The sequence below is a fragment of the Scyliorhinus torazame genome, chromosome 9 (genome assembly GCF_047496885.1).
Source record: "Scyliorhinus torazame isolate Kashiwa2021f chromosome 9, sScyTor2.1, whole genome shotgun sequence".
NCBI lineage: Eukaryota > Metazoa > Chordata > Chondrichthyes > Carcharhiniformes > Scyliorhinidae > Scyliorhinus > Scyliorhinus torazame.
Genome location: NC_092715.1, coordinates 214,472,160 through 214,484,588, shown reverse-complemented (window position 1 = coordinate 214,484,588; position 12,429 = coordinate 214,472,160). Strand labels below are relative to the sequence as shown.

Genomic DNA, 12,429 nt, shown 5'->3' with positions numbered 1-12,429 from the left:
ATGGCCAGCCACAGCGAAAAAGGTAACTTCTGCAACTCCACTTGATCCTCATCGACAGTATTGAGCTCACAGAAACAACCACATGGGAAGCGTTGGGAACATACAGAGATATGAAAAGACTATGGACCCAGGTCCCGGATGGGGCTACCACCCCAGCTCACACTCGGGCCGGGTTTAAATACTCCGGTTTCCTGTCTCGCTAATAAGGGGACACTCATACTCCGCAGACTCATGGGGAGCCTAATCAACCCAGCCTCGTGAGTCCCAAGTGGGTGACAACACGCTTCTGCCCACCAACCACAGCCGGTGCAAGGGAGGCAGCTATGGCTGAAGGAATCTTCCCTTGTTGGCAGGAAAAAGAAACAGACTAGAGCATTAGGAAAGTGCCGGTCACTTTCAGATTTTGCACCAGAACAAATTTGAAATATTACGCAACCGTAGCAACTCCCCTAGTACTGCTCTGAAATATCAGCTTAGATGTTGTGCTCAAGTCTGTGGTGGACTTGAACCCACAATCTTCTGCCTGGCACTGAGCCACATCTAATACCAGCTTTACTCAACTGATAGAAAGGAGAACAAAGTCTGAAGGTCAGAGGTTGAAGATATTATGATGTCACGTGACTGCCTATTTATGACACTGCGACTGTCCTGATATTGTAATCTTGACAGACCATTCTTATGATTTCATCAGAGGTAATTTCATCAATTCATTATTATTACCTGCTTTGTCAAGCTACCATGATTTGAATCATCTCCCACTTGTGTCCCAAAATCTTTGAGGCCATTTTAGTGAGTGGCTTGTCAGTCCCACCTTATATCCCATTTTATTTCACTGAAGGTCCAAGTTATTTGGCGGTTATTCCATTCCCATTTTATGTTTTCTTTGCTAACGCTTTGTTTTGCTCGACGTATTTGGCCATTCTGCAGCCATGAAGACTCGCAAAGGACGGAAAGCCAGTAAAACTCTCTTGTCTGCTCCAGCTTCCACTCCAGCTCCTGCACCTGGGTCTCCATCACAAGACGAGGCAGCGAACTCGAATTTACCTCGTTCCACGTCACATGGCGTGCATCCATATTCTCGTCCCACTGCACAAACAAATACCAACAGAGAATTATCTGAGCCCAGGGACTGGTCTACTGCAAAGCTGAAGGCGGAATTAACAGCTCTGGGAGTTCAAATACCTCAAGAATATAAGAAAGATCAGCTCTGCGTCCTTTTTATGAACTCAAGAAATGCTTCGCATGGTCTTGCACCAGATTCCGTAGCAATTGCAAATCAAATCCATTCTCTTGATGCTATTGCTTCCATGGTATTGACACCAGTTTCTGTCTCCAACAATGCAAACTCAGTACACCACCCTCGTATCAATCTTGCTCTGGACCTACCAACTGAACCTCCTGTAAGTGTGTACTATTTGCCTTCCTGCTTTGGCTCTTTTTAGCATTCAATTCCCTAACTTAGGCCAATCGCCTTCATCTCTCTTTTGGCGGTTTCGCAATCTCGTACATCTGCAGTATTTCTCGTTATCCACGCTGCTTCCCCATTTTCCAAACGCTCTGCCTCCTCTCTCACACAGTAATCACTTTCAGAATTGTTTTGCTTGCCAAGGAGATTCTTTCAATTTAGTCATACACAATTGGGCATGGATGATCAGTGTCATGCGAGAGTGCCTTTAAGAACTGGATGTTTAAGCAATGTACCTTTAAGAAAACAGCAATGTCATTGAGTGGGTGGAGCTCAGCTCATCAGCCATTTTGTTTTGGTTTTGCAGTTTGAAAAAGTGCCTGGCTGGTTTTGCTGAGAGCAGTTTAAAAGTGCCTGGCTGGTTTTGCTGAGAGCAGTTTAAAAGTGCCTGGCTGTTTTGTTGTAAGCTGATTAAAAGTAGAAAGCCAGTTTGAGAAGTTCTGGCTTGCTGTGATCTGCTTAGATGGGAGAAAGCCAGGTTTGAGAAAGCAGCGTGGGTGTGTCTGTGGGTTTCCAGAGAGCTGCATGAAGAAAGCAAGGTGCTGGAGCTGAAGTCACCCAAGCTAATATATCTCTGCCATTCTACAGAAAATATATATATCCTTTAACCTGATGTGATACTGTTTAAAGGTGTTAAGTCTCTTGGAAGTGTGAAGGAACATTTTAAGGATGTATTTACTGTTGCAGATTTTCTGCGTTATCTTTGAAGTAAGGAGTGTTAAGAGATCCAATGTTTATTTAAGATGTTGAATTTGAATTTAAGATGAGTTCACGGAATAAACAGTGTTTTGTGTTTAAAAACCCAAGTGTCCATAATTGTAATCCCACACCTAGGGAAAAGCCGTGTGCCAGGAAAAGCAACAAATCTATTAAAGGGAGAGGTAGGTTGAACTCCATGATACATTTTGGGGTTCTGAAAACGCCTCGCCCATAACAATCAGACACAAATCGAAATGGGCAGCTTCAAAAGATTATTTATTAATGTGACTAAAACAGCCACTAAATGATCAATTTGGTAACATAACCATGATGTAGAACTTGAATTTCCTTAGAAGTTCTTCTTCTACTGTGCTGCCAATACTTCATAATTTATCAAATCAATTTAATGTCCATTTGCAATATATTTATCATATTAAAATTGCTTTCTTTATTATAATTGGATTCATTAATGCCCCTTTCTGATTTTACTTCCTTGATTATATTCTTTACCCTTCCTCTCATTCCACAGCTGAAGTACAAGAAAACACATTTCGAAAAATACTCACAATATTTTTTTCCTCGTTAGCAAAGCAAACCTTATGGCACAAAGGATCAGAGCACCATTCTCCTTGAAATGCTCTGAAAGTTGAGATTTACAATCTCCATTTCCTTCCTCAAAAATGAAAGACAGGGCCAACCTCTTATCGATCATTACTGAGAACAGCCATGGGTGTAGGGTTTGGCAGAGAACGGGCGGAATTTTCCGGTATGCTTTCGAAATACTGGTCTCAAGCAAGAAAACCGGAGAGAATCCAGTTGGCATCGTCGGTGAGTAAAATCGTCCTACCTTCAGCCATTTAGAAGATTTTTTTTTCATGCGTTTCACATCACACTCGTGGTGGTCTGCCTCTGATTCGTTCACCACAGCATTACTTGATCTCATCAATCTGGGGGCGGGCGGCTCCTTTCAAACACCTCCCCAGCACTTGTTCCAAGTCCAATTGAGGGGATGGCAGCCAGGAAGACAGCCCCATGTTGCTCAGAGGGAGCCCTCGCCAAGATGCTGGATTGGGTGGAACAGAGGCGCGACATCCTCCATCCTCGCATGGACAGACAACCAGCGAGCAAGGTTACCAACCCCGCAAGGGAAGTGGTGGCACTGATAGTGAGCGCCAGTGGTGGCAGTGATATTGACAGGGATCCAGTGCAGGAAGATGAATGAACTTCTTTGTGCAGCCAGCATAAGTCACCGCCTTATTGTATTGTGCCCTGCCACACCCCTTAACACACCCATTATACTTCCACTGTGAACTTGCAACCAGCCACCTCATGGGGTCCCAACACTCACCCAGCCTCCCTCCCCCTCTCTCCATTATCCCCCCAGTAGCTCCTCTCCTCACATCCCCATTCTCCTCCCACGCGTGCCAGACTTCATTACCATCTGACCTGGATGATCCCTGCCTACACTCCTCATCCGTCTCATTGCAGGGCAAACCCAAGCACAACCGCCATGGCTGGGCACAGCCATCCGGTGGGATGCCCCAGCTGAAGCCCCTCACTCCGTTTGAGGAGAGAAACCTTGAGCTGGCCGGTGAGGAGCAGCAACATACCTATGCAGAGGGTGTGTTGGGGGCGGTTAGCGGGAGAGAATCGCGAAGAAATCACTCAATGCTCAAAGCTGGTCCTTGCATCAAACGGTTTATTACGCCAGCGGGGTGATGGCATCTATTAAAGCCCAGTGCCTCTCTCCACCAAACAAAGGAAAAACATCCATTCTTATACATTTTTCAAACCATCTACACGGCTGGACCTTGTCCAATAATATTGATTATAGATTACATACATTAGTCACATATCCAATGAAATTTGGCATTATGTAAGTTGGTACATGATCAGTCCATGACCTCGTGGACATGACAGATGGTACCTTGTTAAACTTATCTTCGCTGTCTCCATCTGGAGTCCTTGAGTCTACAATGCTCCTTGTTCTGTCGTGTTATCACTTCTTTGCGAATGTCTCCCTTAATCCCACATGTCTGTTCTTCATCCAAGACCCTAGATCATCTGCTACTGTCAGCCACCACTGTCTCCCTGGGCATTCCTTCAGTCTTCCTTCTAAATCTGCCTTCAACATGGGCAAAAGATAAAAGTGAGAACCCTCAACACATCCAGCCATGGTGCAAGCCTCATGTGAGTTCACTTTATTCTATCATTATACCCCGGACTTGACCAGCCCAGACCATCCTCTCACCTCTGGAAACCATGGGCCCGAGCATCTGCAAGGGAAACAGGTCAGAGACGAACATCAAGGAGGTGTCACAGCTGTCACCTGCATCCTCTACCAGTGCAGACACTCAAACCTCACTAGTAGGCAGGATTCTGGGTCACTCACAGATGAGCACTCACTGCTGAAGATCCACAGCAGTTGGAGGTAGGGAAGTTCCAGGGATCTGGCTTTGATGATGTGCCCCTGGGTACGATCATCCCAGCGCTGCTAGAGCCACAAAGGCAGAGTTGTGAATACCAGGAAAGGATGTCAGCATCCCTCCTCGGATTGCAAGGTCAACTGGAGGAGGCCCATCCCCTTCTGTCTGAGGAGATGGTGCTATCACTGAGGCATAAAGAGCAACAAGCCTGAGGTACATGGTGCAGGCACTAGTGGGAATACACAAGTGTCAGTTCCAAAGGGGCTCCTGGATCTCACTCTAGCTGTCCTCCATCCCATGGAGGAGCCCAGTACCCCTGTGTACCCATAGGGAAGGGGATTGTCAGGTGCACACCCCTGGGCCTTCCACCCAGGACACCTTGGGATGTTCAGCCCATCTGACTCCCACCTTCCTTGTGACCGACACACCTCCAGCCCCACACACAGAGCAGAGCATCACTGCAACACCCGTGCTGTCCGAATGCGGGCCCAGACTCTCATGGTCCCAGCCCTGCAGGAGACGCCCACCAAGGTCACACAGGCAACGGCATGGCAGTCAGCAGGCTGCCTCATCCTCAGCTGTGGATCCTTGTGAGACACTGAGGCCTAGCGGGAGGATGAGGAAGGCAAAGAAAAGATAGTCACAGCTGATGTGTTAAGTAATTTGGTTTAACGTTAACTGCAACTGGATGCAGTGAAACTAGAAACAGGCTTCTGACACAGGAAATGGTCCAACACTGTTTTATTGAACTTCCTGATTGCTGTACATAGTCTGCTGTGAGTTGACACTCTATCAGTCTAACTGATAACCTCCTACTGGCTTGACCAGACTAACTCTCTACCTCATGGTGATAGTGCTCACTGGCTTGTGCACTCTTACTATCTCAGTAGCTGTGTCCTGTAGAGAGAGAGCAAGTCTTAATGCCCTGCTTTATAGTGGTGGTGCTCTGGTTGTTTTGTGTCGTGTGTGTTCATTGGTTATCCTGTATGTCAATCACTGCCTGTCTGCATCTCATTATATACATGAGTGGATATTATGACATCTCCCCTTTTTGAAGTAAATTTTGGAATGTGACGATATGCATGATTATATACAAGTGGTGAGTGAGTGAACATATGTACATGGGAAGGTGTCTATCGTGCAGATACAGAGCAAACTGAACAAAATTTACGAGATTTAAGTCTATAGATTCAGTCTTTGTGGCAGGCAATGAATTCTTGTCGATCGCCTCTGAGGTGGAGGGGGGAACGCCGGACAGGCGGAATTGCTGCCGTGTCGGTGGCTTCATGGAGAGGCGGGATCGCTGCCAGATCGGTGGCCTCGTGGTGCGAGAGGTCCGTAGGAGGCATGATGACATGCGGAGAAGTGTGGCCAGGCGGTGGGCAGGGAACTTTTCGTAGCGTCCTCCTGTTGTGCCGTAGAATGGAGCCATCAGCCATTTGGACAATGAAGGACCTGGGGGCAGCCTGCCTGACAACAATAGCTGGGGCTGACCAACCTCCCTCAGGCAACTGGACATGAACAACATCGTCTGGAGCCAGCACAGGTAGATCCTTGGCATGAGCATCATACGTGATCTTCTGCTGGTCCCTGGATCACTGCACTTTCTGCAGCACCGTGAGGCGGTCAAGGTCTGGAACAGTCGTCTTCAGGTTGCAGTTCATGAGCAGCTGCGCCGGAGACGAACCAGTCGACAGAGGGGTTGCCCGGTATGCCAACAGCGCCAGGTTGAAGTCCGAGGCTAAGTCTGCAGCCTTGCACACCAACCGCTTGACATGATGGACCCCTTTTTCAGCCTTCCCGTTTGATTGCGGGTCTTGGGGACTGGATGTGATGTGACTGAAGTGGTAGGATCGTGCAAAGTCGGACCACTCTTGGCTGTAGAAACATGGGCCGTTGTCACTCATTCCTGTGAGTGGTATGCCGTGCCTGACAAATGTCTTTTTGCAGGCTTTAATCACTGACTTGGACGTGAGGTCCGACAGTTTCACCACTTCCGGGTAGCTGGAGAAATAGTCGACCAAGAGCACGTAATCACGCCCATTTGCGTGAAAGAGGTCTATCCCCACCTTGGACCACGGAGAAGTCACAGGCTCGTGCTGTTGCAGTGTTTCCTTGGGCTGAGATGGTTGAAACTTCTGTCATGTTGTGCAGCTGAGGACCATGTTGGCAATGTCCTGGCTGATGCCAGGCCAGTAGACAGCCTGCCGAGCTCTGTGTCGACATTTGTCGACCCCAAGGTGACCCTCGTGGATTTGTCTGAGCACCATGGCTTGCATGCTTTGGGGAATGACGATTCTATCTAGTTTAAGAAGGATCCCCTCGCCAACCGTTAACTCGTTCTTAACGTTGAAGAACTGGGGGCACTGCCCTTTTTGCCAGCCATGGGCAAGGTGTTGTATCACGCGCTGCAGTAGAGGATTATTGGCAGTTTCTTCGCATATCAGGACAACTCGTTCATCAGTGGCTGGGAGGTTGCTGGCACACAGCTGCACCTGTGCCTCGATGTGGCGAATGAAGTCGCCTGGTTCACACAGGAGATGGTCCAACACTGTTTTATTGAACTTCCTGATTGCTGTACATATCTGCTGTGAGTTGACACTCTATCAATCTAACTGATAACCTCCTACTGGCTTGACCAGACTAACTCTCTACCTCATGGTGATAGTGCGTACTAGCTTGTGCACTCTTACTATCTCAGTAGCTGTGTCCTGTAGAGAGAGAGCGAATCTTAATGCCCTGTGTGCTTTATAGTGGTGGTGTCCTGTCTGGTGATTGGTTGTTATGTGTCGTGTGTGTTCATTGGTTATCCTGTGTGTCAATCATTGCCTGTCCGCATCTCATTATATACATGAGTGGATATTATGACAACAGCTTCCTCCAGGGGTTTCCCTTGCCATCGTCCTTGATTTCCTCCTCATCTGAGGAGATGTGGCGCTCCTTCATCTCCTCCTCATCCAGCTGCTTGCCCCGTTGCAGTGCCAGGTTGTGCAGAGCGCAGCACACTACGATGATGCGTGACTCCCTCTGGCTGTACGTGAGGGCTCCTCCCGACTGATTCAGGCACTGAAACCACTTCTTTAGCAGGTTATCACCTGCTCGACCAGCGCATGTGTGGAAGCATGAGCCTCATTGTATCAGGTGTCAGCTTATCTTTGGGGCGTCAGCAACCACCTCCTGAGTGAGTACACTGTGTCCCTGAAGCGCCATCCCTCCAGCCACTGGCCTCCTTTGAATATGCCTAGGATCTGAGAGCATCTGAGAATACAGCTGTCGTAGACGCTCCCCTGGAAACAGCCGCACACCTGCGTTATGAGCATGGTAAGGTCACAGACAATCTGCCCAATGAGGGAGTGGAATTCCTTGCAGCTCTAAAGATTGCCCCCTGCTGCCATGGGGAATGCAGAGCTATGGGTGTGCAGCCTATGAGAACCTGCACTTGGGTCAAGCCCGCCACGCAGACAAAGCCCAAGGCCCTGGTGTTCTGGTACACCTGCTCTCAGTCAAAGTTGATGTATAGGTGAGTCCTAGCAAATAGTGAATCTGACTTGTCTTATGTACTTTTGTGCTGCTGATTGGGAGATGCCGCACAGGTCACTGGTACAGCCCTGAAGCGAGCCACAGGCAGTTGTGACTTTCAGGGCCACAGACAATGGGTGGCCTCTCTGAATCACTTGGCACAAGTAGTCAACTGTCCCTTGGAACAGACGCAGTCTTCACCAGTACTGAACCTCTGACATCTGGAGATATGGTGCTTTCCTCCATTGGACCCATGGCTGGTAATATTCCCTCCGAGCTACTTCCATGTGCCACCCTGCCCCTGGTAAATCAGTGGGCTCTGCCACCCCCTCCTCTGTAGGGCATTGGGCCTGCCCACATGCAGCCGCACATTGACATTGTTGATGTTGCTCTCATGTTATCAATGGCACTGCCAGCTCCACTGGCTCCATCATCCTCTCAATCCAAAAACTAAAAGGAACGAAACATAAATGTGAGCAATGAGGAGTACTGACAATTCCCTGACCCAGAGCCCTATGAACACTTGGGACATCCACCGAGCAAATTCCACTATGCAAGTGCCTTTCCAATGACCTTCGCTCTCACACAATGTCCATGTCCCCACGTGGGCCTCTCCCAACTCCACCTGACACATGGACATCTACCTTGGATAACCTTTGTGGCCCGCGGAACCTCCCAAGGGTGGGGACTGAGGATATTAGAGTGCATTGACTTGAACTCCATGCTGACATCCGGGGGTTTGAAACACTGCCACAAAATTTGTTGTGTAAGGGTTGACTGATGAGCTATTACCTTTGCCCCTTGCATTAGGGACTAAGCCTGTGTCACCTCTCTCATAGGAGAGGTGAGTGTAAGCCTTGGAGTTAGTGGGCACCAATCAGTGGAAGAATCATCCCTGACAATACTGACTTAATAGGCATAATTGACTCATCAAAGAAGGGCCAGGGATGTGATTAGGGAAGTGGCTTCCCCATGTGGTAGGCGAGGCTCACACCTTCATTGCCCCAGCTCTCATGGGATGTGGATCAAACGAGCCTCCCATCTTGAGCAGTCAGCCACCATGATTATATCCCTGAGAGTCTGGGCTCCATGACTAGTGGTATTTCACATTCACAGGGCTCATTACCTAAAGCTGCACTATGCTGCCTGAGGCTTGGAGATCATTGCGACTGCACTCGTTCCCTAAGGGACCTCTTGCCCTCATGGAGCGAATCACCACCCCATGTCAGAGTCCCTCACTCTGCCCATCCAACCTGGCGTCTTATCAGACCCCACCCTGGCACCTCACAGTTGTCTCCTTTGCTGACCCGGTGAATTTACCCCCTCACGCCCACTTCCAGGTGCCACCCCAGAAAGGCTGTCCCCCTGAGGCAACATCACCAGCAATGGAGACCTGAGAGGCGCAAAGTCCCTTGGAGGTCTTGAGGTCCACAATAATGAAGGTCCACTAAGGCCTGCGAGTAGAAATCCCCATCCCCTCTAACCTCTTCCTCCAATGCCCTCCGCCACCGAGGCACAACCAACCCCCCCCCCCCCCACCCCCCACCCCCCCACCCCCCGCCCCATCCCCAAGAATGACTTAGCTGGTTCCCCCACGTCCTCTCCGGTGCACCCTCTCCATTCAACTCCTTGTTGGGTAATGAGGATAATGGCGACCTAACCACTCACCTCCGATATCCACTTCAGAGGTGAGGTCACCAGGTTCATGTTTTTATACACAGTTGTTGTAAATTGCGCTGACATGATGGCACCTGTGAATATTCAGTGAAGGGAGATGTCCTGGCGGGATCACCTGCTGAGATAATAATGTATTAGCCATAATGCCCTCACGAATCCAGCTATCGGGAGCCATTTTGAATGGGGGCAGATAATGAGTTCCGATGGCAGGCCCCCCTACTCCCCCCCCCCCCCCAAATGTAATTCCGTTTCACCCCACCACAGGATTTGTTGGGTCAACCCCTCACCCACAGTACAAGGGGTGACCTGACCCCTATAAATGAGACCCCTACCAGCAACCCCCAATAAGAGTGCCCCCACCAAAGACACCCCCATAAAAGATCCCCACACCAGAAACCCCCATAAGAGATCCCCACTAGATATCCCCCATAAGAGATCCCCCTACCAGAGAGCCCCACTAGATATCCCCCATAACAGAACCCCACACCAGTGACCCCTCATTACAGGGACCCCCACCAGAAGCCCCTCCATTACAGAGACCTCTTCCTGGAAGCTAGGGAGCAACCCTGACAGAGACGGTGAAATAACCATTGCTTTAAAACTTGCCTGTGCTCGCCACCTGCTGGCTCAGGCAGAGGAAGCAGCAGTTGTAAATTTCTAGAAATTGAAAACTACATCAGCTGGTTTAAGCCCCCTCAGATCTTTGATCTGCAAGTTCACATCAATGGGAAATAGGGTCTACTAGGCTCTGGTTGACAGTTTGCACACAGCAAGCTGTCTGCATTGTTTAATTTCATTTCCCTTCATGCTTGAATGGATCTCAAGTACCCTGCTGTGAAAATATCCACAAGGTTTATAAACATCTAACTATGATTGAAAGCTCTTGGGCCACATCAAAAGCAGTTGAGTGCTTTCTGCCGCGAAAAAGAGGAACTGAGAGTACTTAATTGCAATCACTTCAGGGCTGCTTTTACCAGTTTCTCAACCATAGCCCCATTTTCTACAGTAAAAAAACTTTATCTAAAACTAAAAGTCATATTCGAAAACACATGAACCATAAACAGATATTCACAAGATTAAATGTCACAGTTCTAAAGAGTGTGCAGAAACTAAGGGCTGTGGTTCATGTACATAGATCTTTGAAGGTGGAAGAGGCTATTGAGAGAGTAGTTAGCAAAGCATGTGGGACCTTGTGCTTCATAAATAGAGGGATTAGTAATAAGTACCAAAGTAGGGAAGTTTATAACCTTTATAAATGTCAAGTTAGGCCACATTCAGAGTATTGATTCCAGTTCTGGCCACCACACTTTTAGGAAGGATGTGATGGTTTTTGGGAGGGTTCAGTGGAGGTTTATCAGGATGGTTCTGTGGATTCAGAAGTTTAGCTATACATTTAGGTTGGAGAAGCTGGGGTTGTTCTCCTTTGAGCGAAGGAGGTTGAAAGAAGATTTAATAGAGGTGTAGATGATTATGATAGGCCTTTTCTTTCCCTATCTTATCTAAACCTATCAGCTAATTATACAAGGACTATGGCACATAGATTTAAGGTGTTGGGAAAGATTCACGGGGGGATGTTGGGAAAGATTCACGGGGGGATGTTGGGAAAGATTCACGAGGGGGACTGTTGGGAAGAATGTTTTGACACAACGAGATGTAATAACCTGGTACTCAGTGCCCATGAGTCTGGTACAAGAGACAATCACTTACTTCAACTGGACCAGCGTTCAAATGCTGTGGCTGCAAGAGTAGGTAGGAATCAGAAACTAGGAATCCTGCAGCGAGTAACTCACCTCCTGACTCCGCAAGGCCTGTCCACCATGTACAAGGCACAAACTAGGAGTGTGATGGGATACACTCCACTTGCCCGGATGAGTGGCACTCCAACAACACTCAAGGCGGCGATTCTTTTCCTACATTATAGCAGTAAGCACTTTGGTTCAGCCTGAGGTTATGAAAAAATGCAATGTCAACGCAAATTCTTTAACAGAAAGTTGTTTCTCTGCCCAGGAGGACACTACACTTTTCCTGGCTCATCATTCTAGACCAGTTGAGAGTAGGCAACTATTGGCAGAACCTCAGCACCTACCATCTGCTCAAGAGAGGCCTCCATCCAACAGGAAGTGATAGGCAGAACAATCCAGAACATTTGAGGTGACTCATAGAATTCACCCAATGCTCTGCAGCATATTCAGGGCTACCTACGAGACAATCTCTTGAGCTAGCGTTGTTTAGAAAGACATTAATGAATGGCTTTTAACTGCTGTCCTTTTCTGTTGTAGATGGAACTGACAAGGCGAAACAACAATGCTTTTTTTCACTGACCTTCACAGATAAACAGGCCAGCTCTTTTCCGGAGACCTCTTCGATGGGAAATGTATCAACAGGAAATCCATTAAAAAAAACTTTAATACAACATGCAGACTAGCCCCTCATTATTTTTCTGCCAAGTTCAAGCCTGTTATGTTGTCAGAGTGTAAAGTGTGGAGAATGTGTAAAATTCATAAGTCGTCACACAGTTGAAGAACTTGTGAAGCCTAGCTGTGGTTCTCAAAGCAACAGCACAAGATAGAAAAATGCTCCTAGCAGAGCTCAGGATGCAGACCCTCATTGCTCCCGTGCATCGGAAAAAAATGTTTCTACACC

General features: G+C 48.1%; 1 long non-coding RNA gene across 1 annotated transcript; it reads left to right on the top strand.

Moving 5' to 3' along the window:
* Window positions 1–734: 734 nt before the first annotated feature.
* Window positions 735–12,199, top strand: LOC140430072 (uncharacterized). The gene is made up of 2 exons (XR_011949309.1): window positions 735–1,400; window positions 12,066–12,199. It is a non-coding gene; the product is annotated as an uncharacterized lncRNA (long non-coding RNA).
* Window positions 12,200–12,429: the final 230 nt, after the last annotated feature.